This window comes from Rhinatrema bivittatum, chromosome 2 (assembly GCF_901001135.1).
Source record: "Rhinatrema bivittatum chromosome 2, aRhiBiv1.1, whole genome shotgun sequence".
Classification (NCBI taxonomy): Eukaryota; Metazoa; Chordata; class Amphibia; order Gymnophiona; family Rhinatrematidae; genus Rhinatrema; species Rhinatrema bivittatum.
Window position 1 is genome coordinate 777673346 of NC_042616.1, and position 23538 is coordinate 777696883.

The window sequence follows — 23538 nt, forward strand, 5'->3', positions numbered from 1 at the left end:
ATCTAAAATAGCTCCCTCTCTTGTTGGTTCCTGAACCAATTGCTCCATGAAGCAATCATTTATTACATCCAGGAACTTTATGTCTCTAGCAAGTCCTGATGTTACATTTACCCAGTCAATATTGGGTAATTGAAATCTCCCATTATTATTGCACTGCCAAATTGGTTTGCTTCCCTGATTTCTCTTAGCATTTCATCATCTGTCTGACCATTTTGTCTAGGTGGACGGTAGTATATTCCTATCACTATTCTCTTACCCAACACACATGGGATTTCTACCCATATAGATTCTACTGAGCATTTAGTCTCTTGTATGATCTTTATCCTGTTGTACTCTATACCCTCCCGGACATAAAGTGCCACATCCCCACCAAGTTGATCCTCCCTATCCTTGTGATATAATTTGTACTCTGCTATAGCACTGTCCCATTGGTTATCCTCCTTCCACCAAGTCTCTGTGATGCCAGTTATGTCAATCTCATCATTTGCTGCTATACACTCTAACTCTCCCATCTTATTTCTTAGACTTCTGGCATTGGCATACAGACATTTCAAAGTTTGTTTTTTGTTTGTATTAACAACCTGCTTTTCAGTTGTTTGGGATAATTCGGAAATCATTAGCTTTGGTGATTTTTTACATATAGACATATGGACTATGTTTGCTTTTAATGGAACCTCTCTGTTGGGATGCCCCAACTCTCCTATTTCATTAGTATCCTTCAAGGATACATTTCTCCGAACCATGCACTGCTGAGTGACTGTCGGCTTTCCCCCTTGTTCTAGTTTAAAAGCTGCTCTATCTCCTTTTTGAAAGTTAGTGCCAGCAGCTTGGTTCCACTCTGGTTAAGGTGTAGCCCATCCTTTCAGAAAAGCCTCTCCTTTCCCCAAAAGTTTCCCCAGTTCCTTACAAAACTGAATCCCTCTTCCCTGCATCATCTCATCCACGCATTGAAACTCTGGAGCTCTGCCTGCCTCTGGGGACCTACGCGTGGAACAGGAAGCATTTCAGAGAATGCCACCCTGGAGGTTCTGGATTTCAGCTTCCTACCTAAAATCCTAAATTTGGCTTCCAGAACCTCTCTCCCACATTTTCCTATGTCGTTGGTGCCCACATGTACCATGACAGCCGGCTCCTCCCCAGCACTGTCTATAATCCTATCTAGGTGACGTGTGAGGTCTGCCACCTTCGCAGGCAAGTTACCAGGCGGTCCTCACGTCTACCAGCCACCCTGCTATCTAAGTTCCTAATAATCAAATCACCAACTATAATGGCCGGCCTAACCCTTCCCTCCTGGGCAGTAGCCCTGGGAGATTTGTCCCCAGTGCGAGAGGACAATACATCACCTGGAGAGCAGGTCCTTGCTACAGGATCACTTCCTGCTTCACCAGGGTGATGTTCTCCTACTGGGAGACCTTTCTGATCCAAGGCAGCACTGGGGCTGCCAGAATGGATTTGGGACTTGGCTACTATGTCCCTGAAGGTCTCGTCAATGTACCTCTCTGTCTACCTCAGCTCCTCCAAATTTGCTACTCTAGCCTCCAGAGATCGGATTTGTTCCCTGAGAGCCAGAAATTCTTTGCACCGAGTGCACACATACAATCTCTCACCGGCGAGTAAAAAATCATACATGTGACACTCAATGCAAAATACTGGAAATCCCCCCCTTACTCACCACATGTAATAGCTAATTCAGCATCTTTATCGATGGAAAAAGCAAGTTTGCTGACCGTAAATGGCGGTTTTCTGTAGATAGCTACATAGCTAGATTTAGCTCTGATATAGACTGAAGAGGCTTATGAGGAACTGCCTATGTGGGAACTCCCATACATACTCAGAGCTCAAAGCTGTCTTAGCTTGGAGTATCAAGTACATACAGTGCCGCCGTATGACATCATCCACATGAAATGGCTAATTCATCCTGCTATCTGCAGAAAGCACCTTTCTGCAGATAGCAGAACTTGCTTTAACTTTTTAAAAATGTTTCTGAGAAAAAGTGAGAGAAACGAAAAGGAGTGGCCTAGTGGTTAGATCAATGGGCTGAGAAGCAGAGAAACCAGGGTTCAGGTTCCATTTCCCCCACTGACACTCCTTGTGACCTTGGGCAAGTCACCTTATCTGTCATTGTCTTAGGTGCCCACTTAGATTGCAAGCTCTGTAGGGCAAGGGCTAATTGTACCTGAATACTAATCATGCTGTAAGCCATCTTGAGCATTATTAGGAAAGGCAAACTAAAAATCCAAATTATTATTATTAAAGGAACTAGCCACTGCTATAGATGTTTACCCACTTTTCAGCCCAAAGGTCTTTACATACCTCTTGGTTCACTGCAAGGGTTACCACACCATTCACCTCCAATGACTTCATTGGCATCACAATCTTAAATATCTTTTCTCCACATAATGCCCCTTCAAAAGCTGTCATCCTCTTTAATATCAGAAAGTCACAAAATTTGCACTTGCTGGTGCCTGGACAGTTTGGGGCATGTGGCTTTTATTTAAATGGCAGTGTTTCTTCACTGAGCTGAGCTAAGCAAGCTAGATTTTCCTCAGCTGGTGTGCTAAAATATTCTGATATTGTTTCTGTTTTACAGAGTCACCTTGGATGATGGGCGTCAATACCTGATCCACAAGGGCAGCAATTTTGGCACCAGCTCTCAAACAGTTGTTGTTGATGCCAAGCACATGTCTGACCACTGGCAGGTTAGTAACCTACGGTAGGAGCATATGCAATATCATACTAAATATTACTGCATCAAGGCAAAGATACATTCAGCTCAGTGTCTCATCTTGGAAAGAGGCAAGCAGAATGGACTAAAACCTGTCATGTGACCTGCCCCCACCCCCGACATGATGTGAGGGAAGGACATGTTCCTCTGGGAAAGATGTAGCAAGGGTCTCCGGTAGCTGGGGGCAATGCATTTGTATTGTCTCCCCTGCACCAAACCCCCTTTTCCCCCACCATCATCTGCCAGTTCATAACCACTCAGCGCCACCACACAGAGTCTCTTTTCACATGGGAGGGGTGACTTCTGTTCACCCTTAGATTATTGTGGAGTAGTGGGAGGGGAAGGGAGGTGCACAAACGTTCTCAATACAGTCAGGATTGGCAAACACAGCTGCAAACACAAAGACTACTCTCTAGTCTCAGCTAACAAACCACTTCCGAGAAGTCTGCCTGTTTGTTATGGCCGCCGGCCGCGGCGGGCCGCAACCGGGACCAAGTGTCATGGCTGCCGGCCGAGGGGCTTCCGCAACCGGGGCCGAAAACTCACCGGAGGCGTATAGCCGCCTCTACGGATTCCACAGAGGCAGTCAGGCAGGCCTCTTTAATGCCGACTTCGTGGCTGCTGTTTTTCCTGGGCCCGGCCGCATGACTTCCTTCTCGGCCGGGCTGACTCCTCCCACTCTGGCTCTGCTTAGAGCCGCGCGCGCGGCTGAAGCTAAGATTTAAAGGGGCCATGACAGGAAGTTGTCATGGCCCCTCCTCCTGAGGACTCCTCCCCTAGTTTTTGTATTTAAGGCAAGGTCTGCTCCTCAGACATTGCCTTGGTATCTTACCTTCAGGCCTGCTTGGTTCCAGTGTTCCTGATCCTCGCTATGGACTTCTGGTTCCTGTTCCGGTTCTTCTGTGTTCTTCTCTCCCTCTCTTGTTGGATGGATTATCTGGAACTGTTTCTTGGATTGGCTTTGACAATCCTTTGGTTTGACATTGGACCAGCTTCTGACCATTTTCCTGGATTCGTCTCTGGACTGGCTTCCGACCATTCTCCTGGATTTACTGTTGAACCGGCTGCCGACCATTCTTCAGGCTTGGACTACTGGATTGGACTACTGACCTGCTGGAGGCACCAGCCGTCCGGATTCTTTGACCTGCAGGAGGCATCTGCATCCAGACTACCCTCTGTCTTCTCCGAATCACCTAAGTCCAAGCGGCCGGGTTCCTACGGGCTTTTCCTGGGGGAACCGCAGGCTTCCAGTGGCGAAGTACTGGTGCAACTGCCAGTCTGCGAAGCCTCGCCTTCCGACGGTAGGAACCTAAGAGGGGTCTCTCTCATAGGTAGTGCTAAACCTGCCTCGGACTAAGGGTCCACCTCCTGGTTCATAACACTGTTCTTCACTCTCAGTAAGTTACGCACTAGGCACTTGCCAGAAATCTGCCTACCTTCACAGTAACTGTTAGGCACTTCAATCAACAATATAAAACAACTGCCCAATGCCTGCTGTAAATTCAATGTAACTACCCTGTACAGGCCACCCACTTGTCTTTACCCCGCTCACTAATAACCTTTTATCAGAATGAATCATCTTTTTAGAAAAAGTGCAAACTTTTATTTATTCCACAAACGTTTATCCTAGAAAGGTTTCAACAAGCAATGCACATTGCTCTCTCAACAAATAAAATCATTCAAAAAATCCCTTAATTTCTCATTTACACCATTCATACATACCTTTACCCCATTCATACCTACCCAATAAAATACGTGCCCATATCTACCCCCAAACAGGCACAACAATTTTTTAAATACACAATTGATGAATATCTTAACAATTTTTCATACAAGGAAAATGTCATGAGTACAATAAAACATATATTCAAAGTCCATATATCCTTGTCACCTCCAAATAAACACTTGCTGGTTACTGTGCTCAATTCTTTCAAAAAGATGTGCCTTAAATGCAAAGTACTGCTGGTTATAGTTGTCAATTAAATGCTCCTCTTCTAAGGAACTTGCTTCACAGCATGCCCGACGCCATGGCGTTTCGACGGTCCTCCTACCGCCTGCATCAGTTACGCGACCCCCCCCCCCCCCCCAGCATCCCCTCCCTCTCCTCCACACAGACACTTGCTGACCCTACTCCTTCTCCTCCATACACACATGCATCCATTCCATCTTCTTTATATGCACACACACACACAGGCTGACTCTATCCCTCTCCTCCACACAGTACACATACACACACTCTCGCTCTCTCTCCATTCCTTTTCCTTAACACACGCAGATTTTTGGAACCCGTGGCCAGTGCAATGGTATTAGATGCTCTAGGCAAACTTTAAAGTCCTCACCCCGGCCGTATACACACACACATTTAAAAATTATACATTTATAATAGCAGATTTTACATTAAAAAAACATTCAGAACACAGTCTTCTGGGGTAAAAATATAACTTACAACATCCTATGTATTATATTTATATGCTCTGCTGTGGCACCAACTAGAAAACTCTGCAAAAATACCCATATGCTATTAGGCCTTGCAGAGCATATCAGGGATGAGCTAGAGGGCCAGGACCTGCTGCCCGCACTAAAGGATCTCATTGCCCTGGCCATTCAAGTGGACCTCCACTTCCAAGGGCGGGTCTGAAAAAAGGAGGCTTCTCGTTAGCACTTTAGGCTGGCGCCCAAGTTTCAAGGTGCCAATTCACGTCTACTCATTCTACTTCACTCATTATTTTATAGACATCTATCGTATCTCCCCTCTGCCATCTCTTCTCCAAGCTGGAGTCCTAACCTCTTCAGCCTTTCCTCATAGGGGAATTGTTCCATCTCCTTTATCATTTTGATCGCCCATCTCTGTACCTTTTCTAATTCTGCTATATCTTTTTCTGAGATGTGGTGACGAGAACTGCACACAATTCTCAAGATGAGGCTGCATCATGGAGTGATACAGAGGCACTCTGATATTCTTTGATTCTCCACTCCTTTTCTAATAATGCCTAGCATTCTGTTTGCTTTCTTTGCTGCAGCTACACACTGGGGTAGATTTTATAATTTTGCGCAAGCGCGTACTTTTGTTCGCGCACCAGGCGCGAACAAAAGTACGCTGGATTTTATAAGATACGCGCGTAGCCGCGCGTATCTTATAAAATCCTGGGTCGGCGCGTGCAAGGGGGTGCACATTTGTGCAACCTGCGCACGCCGAGCCCGGTGCGCACTGCCTGTTCCCTCCGAGGCCGCTCCGAAATCGGAGCGGCCTCGGAGGGAACTTTCTTTCCACCCCACCTTTTGTTGGCAGATTTACGCCTGCTGAAAGCAGACGTAAATCTGCGCGCGCCAGCGGGCTGCTGGCGCGCCATCACCCGACCCGGGGGCTGATCTGGAGGCCTCAACCACGCCCCTGGGCCAGCGCCACGCCCCCGGTCCTGCCCCGAACCGCCCCAGGACTTGCGCGCGTCCCGAGGCTGTGCGCGCGCCGGCGGCCTATGCAAAATAGGCGCGCGCCAGTGCGCGCGTAAATCCGGCCGGATTAACGCGTGCAGGGCATTTAAAATCCGGCCCTCTGAGCAGAAAATTTCAACATGTTATCAGTGATGACACAGATCCTTTTCTTGTGTAGCTATATTTTTGGTTACTCAGTCCCTAAGTACATCACTTTGCACTTGTGCACATTAAATTTCTTTTGCCATTCGCATACTCAGTCTCCCAGTTTTGCAAGATCCTCTTGCAATTTCTCACAATCCTCTTGTGATTTAACAACTTTGAACAATTTTGTGTCATCGGGAAATTTGATCACCTCACTCATTGTTCACATTTCTAGGTCATTTATAAATATGTTAAAAAGCAGTGAACCCAGAACAGATCCCTGGGGCTATCTACTATTCACTTTTCTCTAGGAGAAAATTTACCATTTAGTCCTACTCTCTGTTTTCTGTCTTTCAACCAGGTCCCAATCCACAATAGGACACTGCCCTTATCCCATGACATTTTAATTTCCTAAGAAGTCTCTCATTAGGGTCTTTGTCAAATACTTTCTGGAAATTCAGATACACTATATCAACTGGTTCACTTTTAGCCACATAAGAACATGCCATACTGGGTCCATCAAGCCCAGCATCCTGTCTTCAACAGTGGCCAATCCAGGCCATAAGAACCTGGCAAGTACCCAAAAACTAAGTATATTCCATGTTACCGTTGCTAGTAATAGCAGTGGCTATTTTCTAAGTCAACTTAATTAATAGCAGGTAATGGACTTCTCCTCCAAGAACTTATCCAATCCTCTTTTAAACACAGCTATACTAACTGCACTAACCACATCCTCTGGCAACAAATTCCAGAGTTTAATTGTGCGTTGAGTTTGTTTATTTACACTCAAAAAATTGTAGCAGATTGGTCAGGCAAGACTTCCCTTGGCTAAATCCATTTTGGCTTTGTCCCATTAAACCATGCCTATCTATATGTTCAGTAAATTTCTTCTTTATAATAGTTTCTACCATTTTGCCTGGCACAGATGTCAGGCTCATTGGTATATAGATTCCTGGATCACCCCTGATTCCTTTTTAAAAATTGGCGTTACATTAGCAACCTTGCAGTCTTCAGGTACCATACATGATGTTATTGATAGTTTGCAAATTATCAAAAGCAATTCCATAATTTCATTTTTCAGTATACATCTGGTCCAGGTGATTTGCTATTCTTTAGTTTGTCAATTTGCCCTAGTACATCTTCCAGGTTTACTGAGATTTGTTACAGTTCCTCTGAAAAATTACCTTTTAAATATTATTTCTGGCATGGGTATCTACCTTACATCTTCCTCAATGATGATTGAAGAATTGAATTAAATTAATCTCTTTGCTAAGGCTTTCTCATTCCTAAGTGCCCTATTTACCCCTTGATCATTTAACGGTCCAACTGACTCCCTCACAAGCTTTTTACTTCAAAGTACCTAAAAAAAGCTGTTATGAATTTTTGCTTCCTCAGCAAGCTTCTTTTCAAATTCTCTTTTTGCCTTCCTTATTAATGCTTTGCATCTGACTTGCCAGTGCTTATGCTGTTCCTATTTTCTTCATCAGGATTCCTTTTTAATTTCTTGAAAGATGTTCTTTTACCTATTGTAGCCTTTTTCACCTCACCTTTTAACAATGCTGCTAGTCATTTAGCCTTCCTTCTGCCTTTTCTAATTTGTGGCATGCATCTGGTCTGGGCTTCCAACATGGTATTTTAAACAAGGTCCATGCCTGATGTACACTCTTAACCATTGTGGTTGTTCCTTTCAGTTTTTTTTTCCTAACCTTTTTCCTCATTTTATCATACCCTTTTGAAAGTTAAATAATATCTCAGATTTCCTTAATGTCCTCCCTCCGGTTATTAAGTTGAATTTGATCATGTTGTGATCATTATTGTCAAGTAACTCCAACACTGTTACCACTCACCCAAAATCCTGTGTTCCACTAAGGACTAGATCTAAAATAGTTTCCTCTCTTGTTAGTTCTTGTATAAGCTGCTCCATGAAGCAGTCATTTTTTTTTATCTAGGAATTTAACCTGTCTAGCATGTCTTGATGTGACTTTAACCCAGTCAATACTGGGATAATTGACATCTATTATTACTGTGCTGCTGATTTTGTTAGCTTCTCTAATTTCTGTTAGTATTTCATTGTCTGTTTGCTCATTCTGGCCAGGTGGAATCTAATACACCTCTACTCCTATTTTATTCCCCTTTTCACCTGGAATTTTTATCTATAAAGATTCAGCATTGCATTTTGTTTCCTGCAGAACATGTATCCTGTTTGACTCTATGCCCTCCTTAATAAATATGATGTCCTTTTCTTACAGGTCGAAGACAAGAAATCTGTACATGGGACAACTGTTGGAGATCTAGTGCAACGTGGAGGAACAGACTACAGTCTTAGCAGTGACAACTGTCATGATGCAGCCAACAGAATGATGAAAAAGTAGAAGCACATCACAGTTACTGCCTATAAAAAAAAATTGTACATTTATTGCTCATTAATATTATAATTATTGAGAGATTTGAATGCAGTGCTACAGTTTTATGTTCAGAATGTTTCTGACAGTAGTGATGATTTTATGAGTTTAGGTGGAATTTGGTCAGAATGGGGAGGGGCGTCATAGAAAAATGAAACTTCACATTTATTACATTCATAAGTCAGTTGTAGCACTCATTCACTTTGAAATGCAAAGATTGCCACTTTATTGCTAATGTGCTGGCAGCTCATTGACTTCTAAGGCTGAGAAGTTGGTATGGTATCTCTGGACCATGAAAGCAGGCCATGATTAGTGATCTCCATGGATTTTGGAGGCAGAGCAGAGGCAGCCCAGAGAAGCCTGAGCTATCATGAAGAATCAGATCGCGCAAAAGTGTTTACCACAATGTAGCTAAAGCATACTGCATGATCTTGCCAAGAGAAACTCTTGTAGCTTTGCACTATCATTTCTTAATTTGTCATATATATGTTTCTCACATTTATTGGAAAATATATTTTTTAATAAGATGACATTCCATTGGCCATGTACATGGTGTTATCAACAAACAAGATGGGTAAAGACTAGATTAAAAGTTTAAATATGTATAAATTCCCACCAATTAACAGTGACTTATCTCTCATATTTGATTGCCCTCCTCAGAACCTAACTCCATGTAATAAATATCTTCCTTAAACAATAATCTCAATTATGGTGTCATTACTTTTGATTTAGAGCTTAAGTGAGGGTTTAATTCCACTCTTGTGTAGGGCCAGTAAAAAGGTATGAAATTACTAGTTTATTTCTACACGTAACTGAAAACATTTTAAGCAAAAAGTCTTTGGTGTTGATTAAATATGTAATTACAGATGTTTTTAATCTTGATTCTTTCTTCCTGTATTTGAAATGTTTGGATTGTACTGTCCTTTTTCATATATTCATGTTGAACAGAGCAGTTTTGATAAAATAAAAGGCTTGGCTGGTCATATCCTATATACATGTGATATTGTGGGAATAGCTATGTATGGAGGAGAGATCAATGAGCCTAATGTAATGGTCAACAGCTGGGGGCAGATGTGGCCATAGAAACAGAGTGGGGAAAATCCATATCACATATAGTTTTGAGCATGTTAATAAATATAAAAAAAAAACTAGTTGATAGATTGCATAACATATGGATGAGTGAACCATTTTAAATGAGTCTAAAATCACACAGTAGCTAAAATATAGCTCAGCAGTCAATTTCTGGGTGCCCAGAGAATTAGAGCAGGGGGTGTGGTGTACTTTTATTTTAGCAAAGAGTTTGATATTGTCCCATTATAGGAGGCTGAGAAGCAAACTGAGCGGCCTGGGGGATGGGTCCCAAGGTGCTAAACTGGATCAGAAACTGGTTGAGTGATAGGCGACAGCAGGTTGGGGTAAATGGAATTCATTCGAAAGAAGGGGGTTGTTGATTAGTTGCATTGCCTCAGAGATCAGTCCTGGGGCCAGTTCTAGTCAATATATTTTGTGAGTGATATTGCAGAGAGGTTAAAAAGAGAAGTCTGCCTTTTTGCGGATGACGCCAAAGTTCTACAACAGAGTAACACACCTGAGGGCCAGACAGAATGAAGCGCGACTGGAAAAAGCTTGCACAGTTGGTGAGAGCTTGGCTGTTAAGATTCAGTGCAAAAAAAAAAAAAAGTGAAGAATCTATATTTGGGGTGCAGAAATCGGGGGCAGCAGTACAAGATGGTGTGTGAAATACTCATGAGCACCAAGTGGAGCAGAGACATCTGGATGATCATGTCTGATGATCTCAAGGTAATAGAACAGTGCGATGAGGTGGAGGTCAGAGCCAGAGGAATGCCACAGTGCATAGGGAAAGACATTACCAGAAGCAAAAAAAAAAAAAAAAAGGTGGTGATAATGCCACTGTACAGATCAGTGGTCAGATCTCAACTAGAATATTATTTCCGATTGTGGAGACTGTATCGCCAAATGGACATGGACAAGGTGGAGACAGTCCAAAGAAAAACTACCAGAATGGTTCATGGTCTACACCAAAAGACTTTATGAAATGGCATTTAAGGATTTAAATATGTATACACTAGAGGAGGGTACAGAGAGGGATATGATAAAGATAATAAAATGCCTCAAAGGTATCAATAACACTCTAGAAATAAACCTTTTACAGAGGAAGGAATGCTTTGGATCAGGGGTGACAAACTCTTCATGCACCAAAAGCCAAAGAACCCAAATACACAGGAGCAAAGAAACTCATGTATTCAAGAAGAGACCAGGGTGGGAGTGATGATGGGGCATATCCGTACCAGTCTCTTTCCTTCACTCCCTCTCAGCAGTTTCTCTCTCTTTAAATCCCGCACACTGCCCCCATCAATCACTCTCTTTCTCAAGGCCTCCTCTTTTTTCCTATCAGTGTCTCCCTCTCCCTTGCTTAATCCCCTCATCACCCTGTCCCCATCAATCTCTCTCTCTTTCTCGCAGTCCTCCCACCCTGTCCCTTCCACGTCTCTCTATCAATCCCCCCACCCATCAGGCTCACCAGACACCAGTTTGCCATCCCCACCTTAGAAAATAAGGCTTATAGTAAAAATCAATATTCTGCATTTATAGACAATTATTTCACAAGAAGTTACATGACTTTTACAGGCTTTCTAAAATAAACCTGAGGCTGTGATTTAAAAAAAAAAAAATGAGAATGAAAACATCCTTGATCGGAGAACAAACTCATCCCCAACTTCCTCCCCCAAATTCAATTTAGATAAAGTTGAGTGATGATTGTTCCTACAAATGGAAAAAAGCAGTTAGCCCTGCAAACCTGTCTGGTCCGATTATTATCATGATTGTTATTATCGTATAGTTGTAATATAAAACTGATATTTACCTGTAACAATCACTTAAGGTCAACAAATGTGAAGTATTCCTTCCTCCCTCTCCAGCAGTTTATATTTTTAGCACAAGTGACTTTACTTTTGTGTCAAAATATTTCTCACAGCAAGTCTAACACTGAAACATAGAAACATAGAAATGACGGCAGAAGACGACCAAATGGCCCATCCAGTCTGCCCAGCTAGCTATGTACTTTTTTTTCCCTCATACTTCTGTTACTCTTGGCTCTTAGCAACCTTTTGGTTCTATTTCCCTTCCACCCCCACCATTAATGTAGAGAGCAGTGTTGGAACTGCATCCAAGTGAATATCTACCATAGTTAGGGGTAGTAACCGCCACAATAAGCAAGCTACACCCATGTCTTTGTTTACCCAGACTATGTAACTCAGTCCTTGTTGGTTATTGTCTGCATATAGATCCACCTTTCTACATTCCCCCTGCCGTTGAAGCAGAGAGCTGTGTTGGATATGCATGAAGTCTCAGATTTTCTCCCCTGCCGTTGAAGCAGAGAACTATGTTGGATATGCTTGAAGTATCAGACTTTCTCCCCTGCCGTTGAAGCAGAGAGCTATGTTGGATATTTATTTATTTATTTATTTATTTATGAACTTTTAATATACCGATATTCGTGGGACACATCATACCGGTTCACAATAAACTCTTGGAGAAAAGGAAATAGAAATTACAAATAACCGGGAAGGGGAGCAGAGGAGGAAATGGGAGAGAGGGGGGGTAGGGAGACAGTTAGAGCCTGAGGGGCGAGAAGAACAAGAGTAGGAGAGAAGGGAGAAAAGTGGATAGGAACTGGAATAACTGTCTTAACAATATTCTAAGAGGGATAACAGCATTAACAAAATCTTTACATTTTATTAGGTTGCATAGTTAACCTTTTCTTGTAGGGAGGTGAGGCAGGGGAGGGGGTTAGGTTTACTTAGAGTCGGGGTAGGCCTGCAGGAAGAGCCATGTTTTGATGCCTTTTTTGAAGTTGAGTAGGGAGGGTTCGAGGCGGAGTGCGGTGGGGAGTGAGTTCCATAGGGTGGGTCCTGCAATGGTAAATGCTCTGTCTCTGGTGGAGGAGAGATGAGCAGTTTTGAGGGTGGGGTGTAGAGGGTGCCAGCTAAGGTGGCTCTGGATGGGTGATTGGATGCACGGAAGCGTGGCATTTCCTTGAGCCAGGAGGGGTTGTTGTTATGGAGAGCATTGTGAAGGACGGTGAGGGTTTTATATTTTATGCGGAAGGGGATGGGGAGCCAATGTAGATCCTTTAGGACTGGGGTGATATGTTCTCTTTTTCGGGTGTCAGTGATTATTCTTGCCATGGAGTTTTGCAGGATTTGTAAGGGTTTGATGGTAGCGTGTGGGAGGCCTATGAGGATGGAGTTGCAGTAGTCTAGTTTTGACAGAATGGTGGACTGCAAAACTAGACGGAAATCTTTGGCGTGGAGGAGGGGTTTTATTTTTTTGAGAATTTGTAGTTTGAAGAAACCCCCTTTTAGAAGTGATTTTATGTGGGGTTTGAAATTGAGGTGTTGGTCTAATGTTACACCTAGATCTCTTACGGATGGAACCAGGCAGGCGGGAATCACCCGCATAACAAGGGGGAGTGGGCAGAAAGATGACCTAGCAAGTGGAAGACAGCACCTTGGGAGGAGTCAGTACCGGTGGAGAGGGCGCTCCTACTGTGGCCACTGATTCCAGACGGGGTTAAGGCGTTCAATGGAGACCACCAGCGTCTCCAAAACCCTTTGTTGCTCTAGGATTTTCTGAGCCAGACCCGGAATGGCTTGTAGAGCTGAAGATTCCGCTGGATCCATGGCCTTGGCTTACTGTTGCGATTTGGAGGGTGGACCCCTTGCCCGAGGTGGAGTTGGTGCCACCTGTGGAGGAAACCCTCACAGGTCCCCACCGTCAGTAGGCGAGGCCGGGATGGAGCAGAGACCCCGCTGGAGCTTCACCACAACCAGCCCACGTTCCCCTCAGGTTGAGCCCTTGGGTAGACTTACATGGGGTCTCTGGAAGATGAGGAGATGAAGCTAGGACTAGTTCTGGAAGCTGGCATGAAGACTAGAGGGTAGAGTCATAGGTGAAAGGCGGAGCAGTCAGCAGGTCTCGAAGTCGGATTACCAGGTGTGGGTCTGGACACGCGGAAGTACTCATAGTCGTGGTTCCAGGTGTAAGTCAGGGCAGGCAGCAGTACTCGTAGTCGAGGTTCTAGGCAAAGTCGGGTCCGACGGCAGTACTCATAGTCATGTTTCCAGGTGTGGGTCGAATTCCAGAAGAAGTCAGACAGAACAGGAATGCAGGAGAGATCCTCCGGAGAGGAACAAGATACGGAACCTAAAAGAAGCCAAGGCAAGGTTTGCTTTAAATAGGAAAGGAGAGGGTGGCGCAGCAAAGAGGGGCTGTGGCAATTTCCTGCCACAGTCCCTTTAAATTCTGTACAGAGACGAATGCGCGGGCCTAGAGAGGCAGAGCAGGGGAGGGTCCCGCGCTGAGAACGGCCTGCACGTCAGGAAGGCTCTGGCAGAAGGGCCTACTGGTGTGGCGGCAGGAAAGGCCAAAAGGGGAGCGACCTGGGAGCGGCTGGCTGCCGCTGCCAGCGTGCCCAGCCCCGAGGGAGCAGCTCTGCAGCAGTGAGTGGAGGAGGCCGGTTGCAGGGAGCCCTGGCCGGCAGACATAACAATTGTAGAAATCTTATCTTTGTGTACCTTTCCTCATTCAAAAGCACATCCAATCTTCACTGATGTTTACTGTAGGGGTGTGCATTTGTTTGCAACGTATTGGCAATCCGCAACATATATGCCATATTCGTTATATTCGTGGGGGTCACAAAACATATGGTGAACCCCCATGAATACAATGTATCACTAACGAATAAACCCCCACCCTTCTGACCCCCCTTGCCAAAAGTCGCTGGTGGTCCAGCGGGGGTCCTGGAGCGATCTCCTGCAATCGGGCCGTCGGCTGCCAGTATTCAAAATGGTGCCGATATCCTTTGCACTTACTATGTCACGGGGCTATCGGCGCCATTTTGAATACCGGCAGCCAACGGCCCAAGTGCAAGAGATCGCTCCAGGAACCCCCACTGGACCACCAAGGACTTTGGCAAGCCTTGGGGGGGTCAGGAGGGTGGGGGGTTGTAGTAAATTAAATTTAAAGGGTTGGGATGGGGGGTTTTTTGGGAAACGAATACATATGTTAACCTACTCATGCCTTTCTCTCTCTTCTCCTAGTTCCATTACCCTTGTTCATTGTAACTTCATTTCCATTGCACGAGTTTTCAGTTTTATGTTATCCTGCACCCCTTGTTCAAATGTAAACCGGCATGATGTGATCTTATCATGAATGCCGGTATATAAAAAACCTAAATAAATAAATAAATAAATAAAATATGTAACTAATGAACGGATCGGGGTCCCCTGAGAACGGATGCAACAGATTTGGGTCCCGACGAATACCGAATGGGACAAATCTGTCCCTGCTGCAGATCCCTAATGTACTGTGCTGTTTGTATGTCTGACTGTGCATGTAAAACTGGCCCCAAAACCCTAGTCCACCACCAAAATCTCACCTCAAGTTACTAGATGACCCTCCTATAGTGGTATAAATAGATGACAATTAGGTTTGCCCCCCCCCCCCCCCCCGAAGCGTGCTCTCTCTTTCACTCACTCATTCATATGCATAGTGGGGTGCAAAAACTAACACATGATATGCTATTGGTTCCATAATTCTAAAATTATCATAGCCCTGCCCCTTTTTCTTATCGTGGGTATTATCCATGTGAAAATTATAGCATTTTGATGAATCTAGGCCTTTGTTTCTTCAGTAAATGAAGCTTATAGAAAGAAGAGGATACAATATTTGAAATTGCATAGATAAACTAGAGTCAAACAAGATCCCAAGATTTCTTGCTTTGTGAATGATTGGGATGCAGTTTCCTTGAAAATTGATTGATGCGGGAATTTTGAAAGATGGTGATTTTATTCCGGTTAATAGTAATATTTTGGTTTTATCGATATTTAGCTTAAATCTGTTATATGCAAGCCAACAGAGTTTAAGCAAAGAGATACCAAACTCAGAGAATTAGACCAATCAATATTTTTAGGCATGAAAAATTGAATATCATCCATAAAGATTTTATAAGTCACACCTAGGTATGCTAAAATTTGCATATCAGGGCCAATTAGATGTTAAATAGTGTAGATAATAGCAAGGATCCTTGAGGTACAATGGAGCAAACCACAAGAGAACCAATTGCAATAGAACCGCAGGCAGAACCAATCCTTGACAGAGACCAGGGACAGGACCTTTTCCATTGCAGGCTCTACCCTTTGGAATTTGCTCCCTGAGATCTTAAGAGCTGAGTCAAATGTATCCACTTTTAAAGAACAGATGAAAACCTTGCTGTTTTCTCAGGATCTGTGATGGCAGGAGCTGTAAACAAATTTCCTTGTTACCTGCTCTGTAAAGTTTTATCTGTTAAATTTATGGTGAGAGCTCGGGGCTTCGCATAGGCTCATGTATGGTTTTATCTGAAGTCATCGATGTTATTTTATGAATATGTTTTAAATTGTTCTCTGCATAGAGCTATGGATATAGCAGAATACAAATGTATAAATAAATAAAAATAAAACAAAGACCATTTCGTGAGGAAGACACTGTTTTACTCAGAGAAAGACCCTTGAAAATGACCGTTTTGATGTCACTAATTGAAAATTAAAGTTTCCAATGTAATAAACCATTGATCCACTCCTGAATGTCATCTTATGATCGAAAAATGCTATTATATTTTTACAAAGCAATGAATAGATTGAATGTACTATTAAAGGGAATGAAGACAGAAGAGAAGTAAAGAATATTACATAATGCTTGTCTTTATGTTTTGTGTTCTGGAAATAATAGATCTTTCTTATGATATCTTATTGATTCATCATACCAATCTATCCATCATACAACAAACAAAAGTTCATTTTCCTCTCTGGCGCATTCCAGATATTTTGAAAATGCTCACATAACACAATTTGATAGAATTGTTCACCCTCAGTAGCACTACTATACAATGGATTATCTGAAATTCTTTTATCAAAGAACTTACATACTTAGTACATGTGTGAACAGAAAGCACTAATTTTATTGAAAATAAATACAACATAAAAATAATAATTTTGTTTCAAAAATGCAAAGCTTGAAATTTTATATCATTCACAAGCACAGTTTTGTAAAAAACAAAAAACAAAAAATCTTATTTTTGGTGAGGCAGTCTAGTGATTAGAATAATGAACAGGGAAACAGAAGATTCTACCACTGGCACTCATTATGAGCTCGGGCAAATCACCTTGATGTAATAAAAAATGTTTTCCACTTTTGTATATCTATGGCAAAAAAAAAAAAATAATAATAATTTAGTACCTCTATCTCATCTCCTATTGCACCCAATTAGTTTGTAAGCTCCTCGAGGAAGGAGGCTCACTGTTTCTGTATGTAATTTGTTATAACATACCTAGTTTAGTGCAGTGCCTAAATTCTGAAATAAATAGCATTCTAAGTTGACCATGTACCGTAATGTAACACCTCAGAAGTGCAGTGCTCACTGCTCACTGCTCAGCCCATGGGGGAACTCTGACTGAGGGAGAAAATGAGGCATCTGAGAGAAGTGTAACAAACACCATAAGCTCCTGCTGAGGTGAGCACTCTTTCATATGACTAGCAAGCTGTTGGCTCAAATGACATCTATCAATGATTTTCATGCCAATACAAAATTTAGTTTCTTGCATAGAAAGCTGCTTTTTGCAAGAAGTTGATTCACCATATACGTGCATTGGCCCCCATGTTCTTTTTGGGTTTTATTTCTCCTATATGGTTTTGTGTCATTTATATTTGAGCTAATTGAATAGCTGTAAATTTTAAATGGAAATTCTTAATTGTTGATCAATAGTAAAGATATCATTCAAAGTTTGTTCCAGACCAGCAAGGATGTATTACACTTACTTGCATATAAACTGATTTTAGCCCATAAGAGATTACAAACTCAAATATTCCTGACTTCTCAATGAGTTCAAAGACCTATTTCATTAGGGATGATCTTAGCCTGTGTTTATAGAAAGAATAAGGCTTCTTATGTTTCATGTAAAAAAAAAAAAAAAAGTGCAGTGATTTACTGCCTACAGTGATTTGTCTTGAAAGAATCACAAGGTGAAGAAAATAAAAATAAACCATATGCAGTAAATAACCCCCCCCAAAAAAAAAAAACAAAAACAAAACAAAAAACTAAATAGAATCAATATCCGAAAACATACATTCTTAATGTTCATGAATAAACCAAATTACAACCACACGTAAGTTCTAGAAAGGAAACCAGCATAGACACAATACACTTCAGCATTTCAACCCCTTTCCTTATGCTCTTTTAGCAGGGGTAAAGAAACATTTAAATACAGATTTTAAATATTTTTTTTTGTTCCAAATCATCCTGTTAATGTGCAACCCAACATGGGCATAGCTGGCAGCCAGGATGAAGTCATGGTGCGATGGCACTTGCATAGTCCAGACGCAAATGTGCAGGGTTACCTACTCGTTAACAGAGAGCACTACAAAGCAGTTCAATTGCACCATAAACTAGCAGGCGCATATTCAGTCTTAGGAAAATTAAAACATTACAGCATATCCTCAATGAAAGTGTCCATGTTTGTTCACTTGGATTCATAAAAAGCATAGGTGATACCTTTTTAGGTCAGTTCAATAAACAGGCATCACCTGTACAATGCTATTTACTTGACAAAGGCAGCTCATAATACAAATAGCCTTGAATGAAATTATGCAAGAACTTTCAGAGCTGTGTAATCAAGAAAAAAAAAATGACAATTCAAATCCAAGCCTTCATTAGGGAACTACATAGTGAGGAACTGGAGAGGTTTTCCAGAAGCGTTCTAAACCAGGGGTAGGGAACACCAGTTCTCCAGAGCCTTAAATGGGTCTGATTTTCAAAATAACTGCAATATACAAATTAACAGCTTAAAATCAATTGTATGCAAATATATCTGATTTATGTTCAGTTTGGTTATCCTGGAAACCCCAAGCTGATTGTGCTTCTCAAGAATCCGAGTTACCTCTGTGAAGACTTGGAAACACTAGCCTAATGGAATGATCTGAACGGGGACAGCTGAGACCCAGCATCTATTTCATCACCTCAGAGGCTGGCTGTACCACAGGGCTGTGTGTTTTAGCATTCTCTTGAGCAAAATTAAAGTACTTGGGTCTAGATACTCATGGAGCGAACATTAAAGTATAGATAGCAGCAGGGCAGGCATGTCCCAATAGGGTGAACTAGGCGGTCGCCTGGGGTGAAAGCCATTAGGGGGCGGCAAAGAGCAGCCAGATGGGGCCACAAGCAGAACCCATCCCACTCACGGCCGAGAGGTGGGCCGCAAGCAGCAGAGACTTGGCGGGCCACGAGCAGCATCTCTGCTTATGTGTATGTGTGAGTGAGAAGGACTGTGTGTGTACAAGAGAGCAATGGTGTGAGTGACAGAGAAGGAGGGAGCCTATGTAAGAGAGTGTGTGTGAATGAGACAAGGAACCTAAAAGGCAGGTTGGGGCCTGGACCGGGGCGGGGGAGGGAGCGGGCACAAAGCAGAAGGTTTGCCTAGGGTACCTAATTCCCTTGCACCAGCCTTGGGTAGCAGTGAGGATAGAATGATATCGCTGGGAAAAAGGGTGGCCTAATAAGAAATGACTAATGATCTAAGCACCAGAAGAGCTGAGTTCAAATCCTGCTTTTCCCACTGGCACTAATAGTGACCTTGCACAAATCACATTGTCTCAGTTATGTATTCATAGTTTAAGCTCTTTTGGTCAGGAACTCATATTTGAATGTAATTTGTTGTAAATAGCATTGGTTTAGGACACTACAGAAATTTTTAAGTAAACAATAAAATTATATGACTTGTGTTCTAAACATAGACACAAGGGGGTCTATGTACTGAGGATTAGCATCCATGCTAAGGTCATTTAGTGTGCACCTGGAATAATGGGCTATGCATTAAAGCCCTAGCATGCACATTAAACTAAAGTTAGAGGACATTAAAGGATCCATGCTAATATTTCCTACATTTAAATAAGGGAACATCGTAATCAAACTAGGTTTTAGTGGATACATAGAAAAAAAACATGGTCGGCACTCATCCACTCACTATTTACCATAGGTCCTCTAAAGCTGAAAGTTAAACCTACCATGGATTCATGCTGTATCTCAAAATCCCCAGTGCAAACTGGCCCTTTCATTTTGGGTGTTAGCGTGGGGGGTTTTCATCCCCCTATAAAACCTTAAATTCCCCTCCCCCACTAGTGCCAGATCAAGTGTCCAGCATGGCCCAGTCCCTCCCACACCCTCACTCGAGACACAAGAACAACCCACTGGCATGGTCCAAGTTATGGGGCTTGATGGTCCAATCACCACTCCAAACCCCACCTGGTCACAAGTTAAAGCTCCTGGTCGCCTAAGCACCTCTCCAACCCACTTCCTCCCCAAACCCCAGCCCTGAACACATGCTGTTGCAGCTTTTGTCCTCTTCATCTCTGACCAAAGGGAGGGCAGCTGCATACCTCCCTGTTCTTCTGGGCTGCACAGGGTCATGCAAGTCCTGCATGAGGTGTCCTCCTCCTTCTGCCCAGTGTGAGCTGGTACAGGCGCAGTGTAAAGGGACTTGTGTTATGGCCCCTATACAGGGCCTGAAATCAGGTTCCTCTTTTGCACATAGGTAAAAGTGGCCCTGATTGAGCCACTAAGCCCCTTGACTTGTTTCTGGGATGTAGGGCATGAATAGGTCACCGAGGACCTTAGCTTGTGTCCAGAGAGGGTTGGGATAGGATTTTCAGGCTATGCCGGCGACGTCTTCATGTGTGAGGTCTTGTTCTTCTGTTGGAGGGATGGTGGTGGAAGCAGGTCCCTTTTCACTTGTGTCTGGCGGTGAGGAAAGGGAGAGGTATAGAGGCCCCTTTGTTCTTTATTTAGGGAAGATGTAGAACTGCTTTTAAAGGGGATGAAATCCACCATGCTATCCAGCCCTGTCACTTTGAGCCATTTAGCACTGGAAACTTTGCAATCTAGCATGTGCACGTAAAACGTTTTGGTTTAGCATGCAAACTAACATCGCTTCCCGGTGTACACACATGGACGCGCTGATTTTATAACATGCGCGCATGTGAGGGCGGTGGGCAGGGGGACCTAATTTTGTAAAAGTACGCGCGGTGACGAAATTGGGCCTTCCCCCGTTCCCTCCCAGTCCCCTCCAATTTAGGAGTGGACTGAGAAGGATTGTCCCTACCCCCTACCTAAACCCCTTCCCTCTTCCCCTCTCCTTTCACCCCCTAAACCCTACCTTTTTGCTTTGTTTTTCTTTGTTTTTCGATTTACTTCAGCTCCCGAACTGAAGTAATTTACGCGAGCCGACAGCGGCTAATGGCCGCTGTCCCAGCCGGCCTCCATCCTGTCCTGCCCTGCCCTGCCCAGAACACTCCCCCGGCCCGCTCCCTTTTCAGGGCCTGACAAGTATGCGTGTATTGTCACTTATGCATGTGGCCGGGCCCTTTTGAAAATGCACGTGGCGCGCACAGGGCCCGGCCACGTGCGTAAGTGACACTATTTGTGTGCGTGGACAATTTTAAATTCGGCCGTATGAGGACAATTTTTCTGCAGGTGCATGCAAAAAATGTTGTAATTGGTCACTCTGTTAACAATAGGTAGTGCAGAGGTCAAGCATGCTAAACTCAGCTGTTGATTGGTTATTTGTCTCTTGTAGAGAATAGTATTTGATTGGTGGAAATGTTTTTCAATAAAGGGGGGAGTAGAATGCTCGTTAGTGTTCCGCCATTTTTGAAGTAGCATGTGTGGTAATTGAAAACTTTAGTATGTCTGTGCTGTGATTTTTGTTTAATTTTAATTTTTTATGTTTTTCAGAGATGTGCTTGTTTAAACCCTTGATGAAGGCATTTTGATGTGCCAAAACATGGATCATGTTGGGTTGGCTAATGTTTTGCCAGCACTCTCCATGATAAGTGTTTCAGCAGAATTATTCTCTGGTAAGCTTTCTTAGCAGAATCATATTCATTTCATGTGGTTAATTAAACGTTTATTGAAAAGTGTTCATGATAAAAATTAGGGGTTTGGTAAACGATTTGAGAATTGGTACCTAACACTGATACTGTTTGAATCCAATTGCAGGCAGGAGATACTGGATTAGAAATTTAGCATCTAATTGTTCTGATACCATTCCCCCATAAATAAAAATCAACAAAAATTAGAGATTTAATTTGATTTTTGTAATTTTTGTATGTGGATATATGACCCCTGCACCTCATGTGTTGTTGGCAGATTTGATATTGTCGGGAGATGTTCATTTTAGCATTATTTGTATCCTAAAATTTAGTGCATTAAAAATTAAATGACATTTAACATGCATGTTACATTTTTAGTGCACACATGCAAAATAATGTTTTGATGCACGTTTAAATATATAGGTGCAAAATTAGAAAACCTTTTAATAGGCTTTATGTTTCCTACCTATCAACAGTACAAACCTGCTTCACCTTGGGTAGATTTTTCTCACTACATTATCACTAATTATGATGAAGAATTAGAATAACCTTGAAATACATTCAGCAATATAAGTAGACTTAACCAACAAAGATAGCCTGGTAGCATCAGTGATAGCAGAGCTTAAAACAATTCCATTAGCTTACCCAATAGTGACTTAAATTCAATATAAACAATTTGCTTTAAAAAAAATCATAATTCATGGTGAACAATGAAGTGTGGACATCTTATTGGTTTTACTATAAAAATCTGTGAATACAATAAATCTGAAGCAACATGATGTTGTGTTTTATACGTTATTCTGGAGAAGGCACAGTGATGATTCTGTCCATATTCTGACACAGTTCAAACACTCAGCAGTTCCCACGATTCATCAGACCTGTGCGAGAAGGAGATGTATAAATAGATCAGGTTGTTGATTCCAGTCCTTGGATAACACAAACAGAATACCCACAATGAATATTCAGGAATTATATTATAATTATATATAATTATATAATAAATTATATATATATTATATAATTATATAATAATTATATATAATTATATAATAATTATATAATAATATATTATAATTATATAATATATATAATATATTATAATTATAAAATAAGAGAACACATAACTCCGATCCTCAAAGACTTGCATTGGCTGCCAGTTCACTATAGAATCTTATATAAGTCTATTACCACCATTTACAAAGCTTTCCATCAACTCTCTCCGCTTAACCTCCAAATCCCATTTAAAAAACATACCTCCGCCAGACCAATCAGAGAGTCCTACAGAGATTCACTACAGGTTCCTCCTGCCAAAACCTTTCACCATATGACTCTTAGAGACAGGGCATTCTCTACAGCAGGACCTACCTTGTGGAACTCCATCCCACCAGAACTGAGACAGGAACCCTGCCTTCCAACTTTTAGAAAAAGACTTAAAACCTGGTTATTTATGAAAGCCTTTCCAGACAATAATTGAACCTAAAATCAATTTAATTAACTCAGATCACCCTACAGGATAATCAACAATTTTGACAACCCATCAATTTTACAATCTCTTTTAAATTGGTAGGCTTACCCATTTATTTTCCAATGTTAAATTACTATCGCCTTTTCCTCTGTTCCAAGTTGTATTATGTCCCTGTTTTATTGTAACTGCAATTTTTTTCTTTTCTTTTAGCACTTGTTAATGTTTTTATTATTTTATTGTTGTCACTCCTTGTTAATTGTAAACCGGCATGGTGCGATTCCCTTCGCGAATGCCGGTATAGAAAAACCTCAAATAAATAAATAAATAAATAAATAAATATTTGCTTGCACTGCTTCCATTGTATGCAGATCTATCTCATGCATATTCAT

General features: G+C 42.2%; 1 protein-coding gene across 1 annotated transcript in view; it reads right to left on the minus strand.

The window, feature by feature from the left end:
* Positions 1-16703: 16703 nt before the first annotated feature.
* The window catches only part of TMEM71 (transmembrane protein 71), a 132499-nt gene continuing 125664 nt past the window's right edge, over positions 16704-23538 (minus strand). The window contains exon 12 of the mRNA XM_029592047.1: positions 16704-22562. The gene's annotated coding sequence lies outside the window, so the exon portion shown is untranslated. The remainder of the gene's footprint in view (positions 22563-23538) is intronic.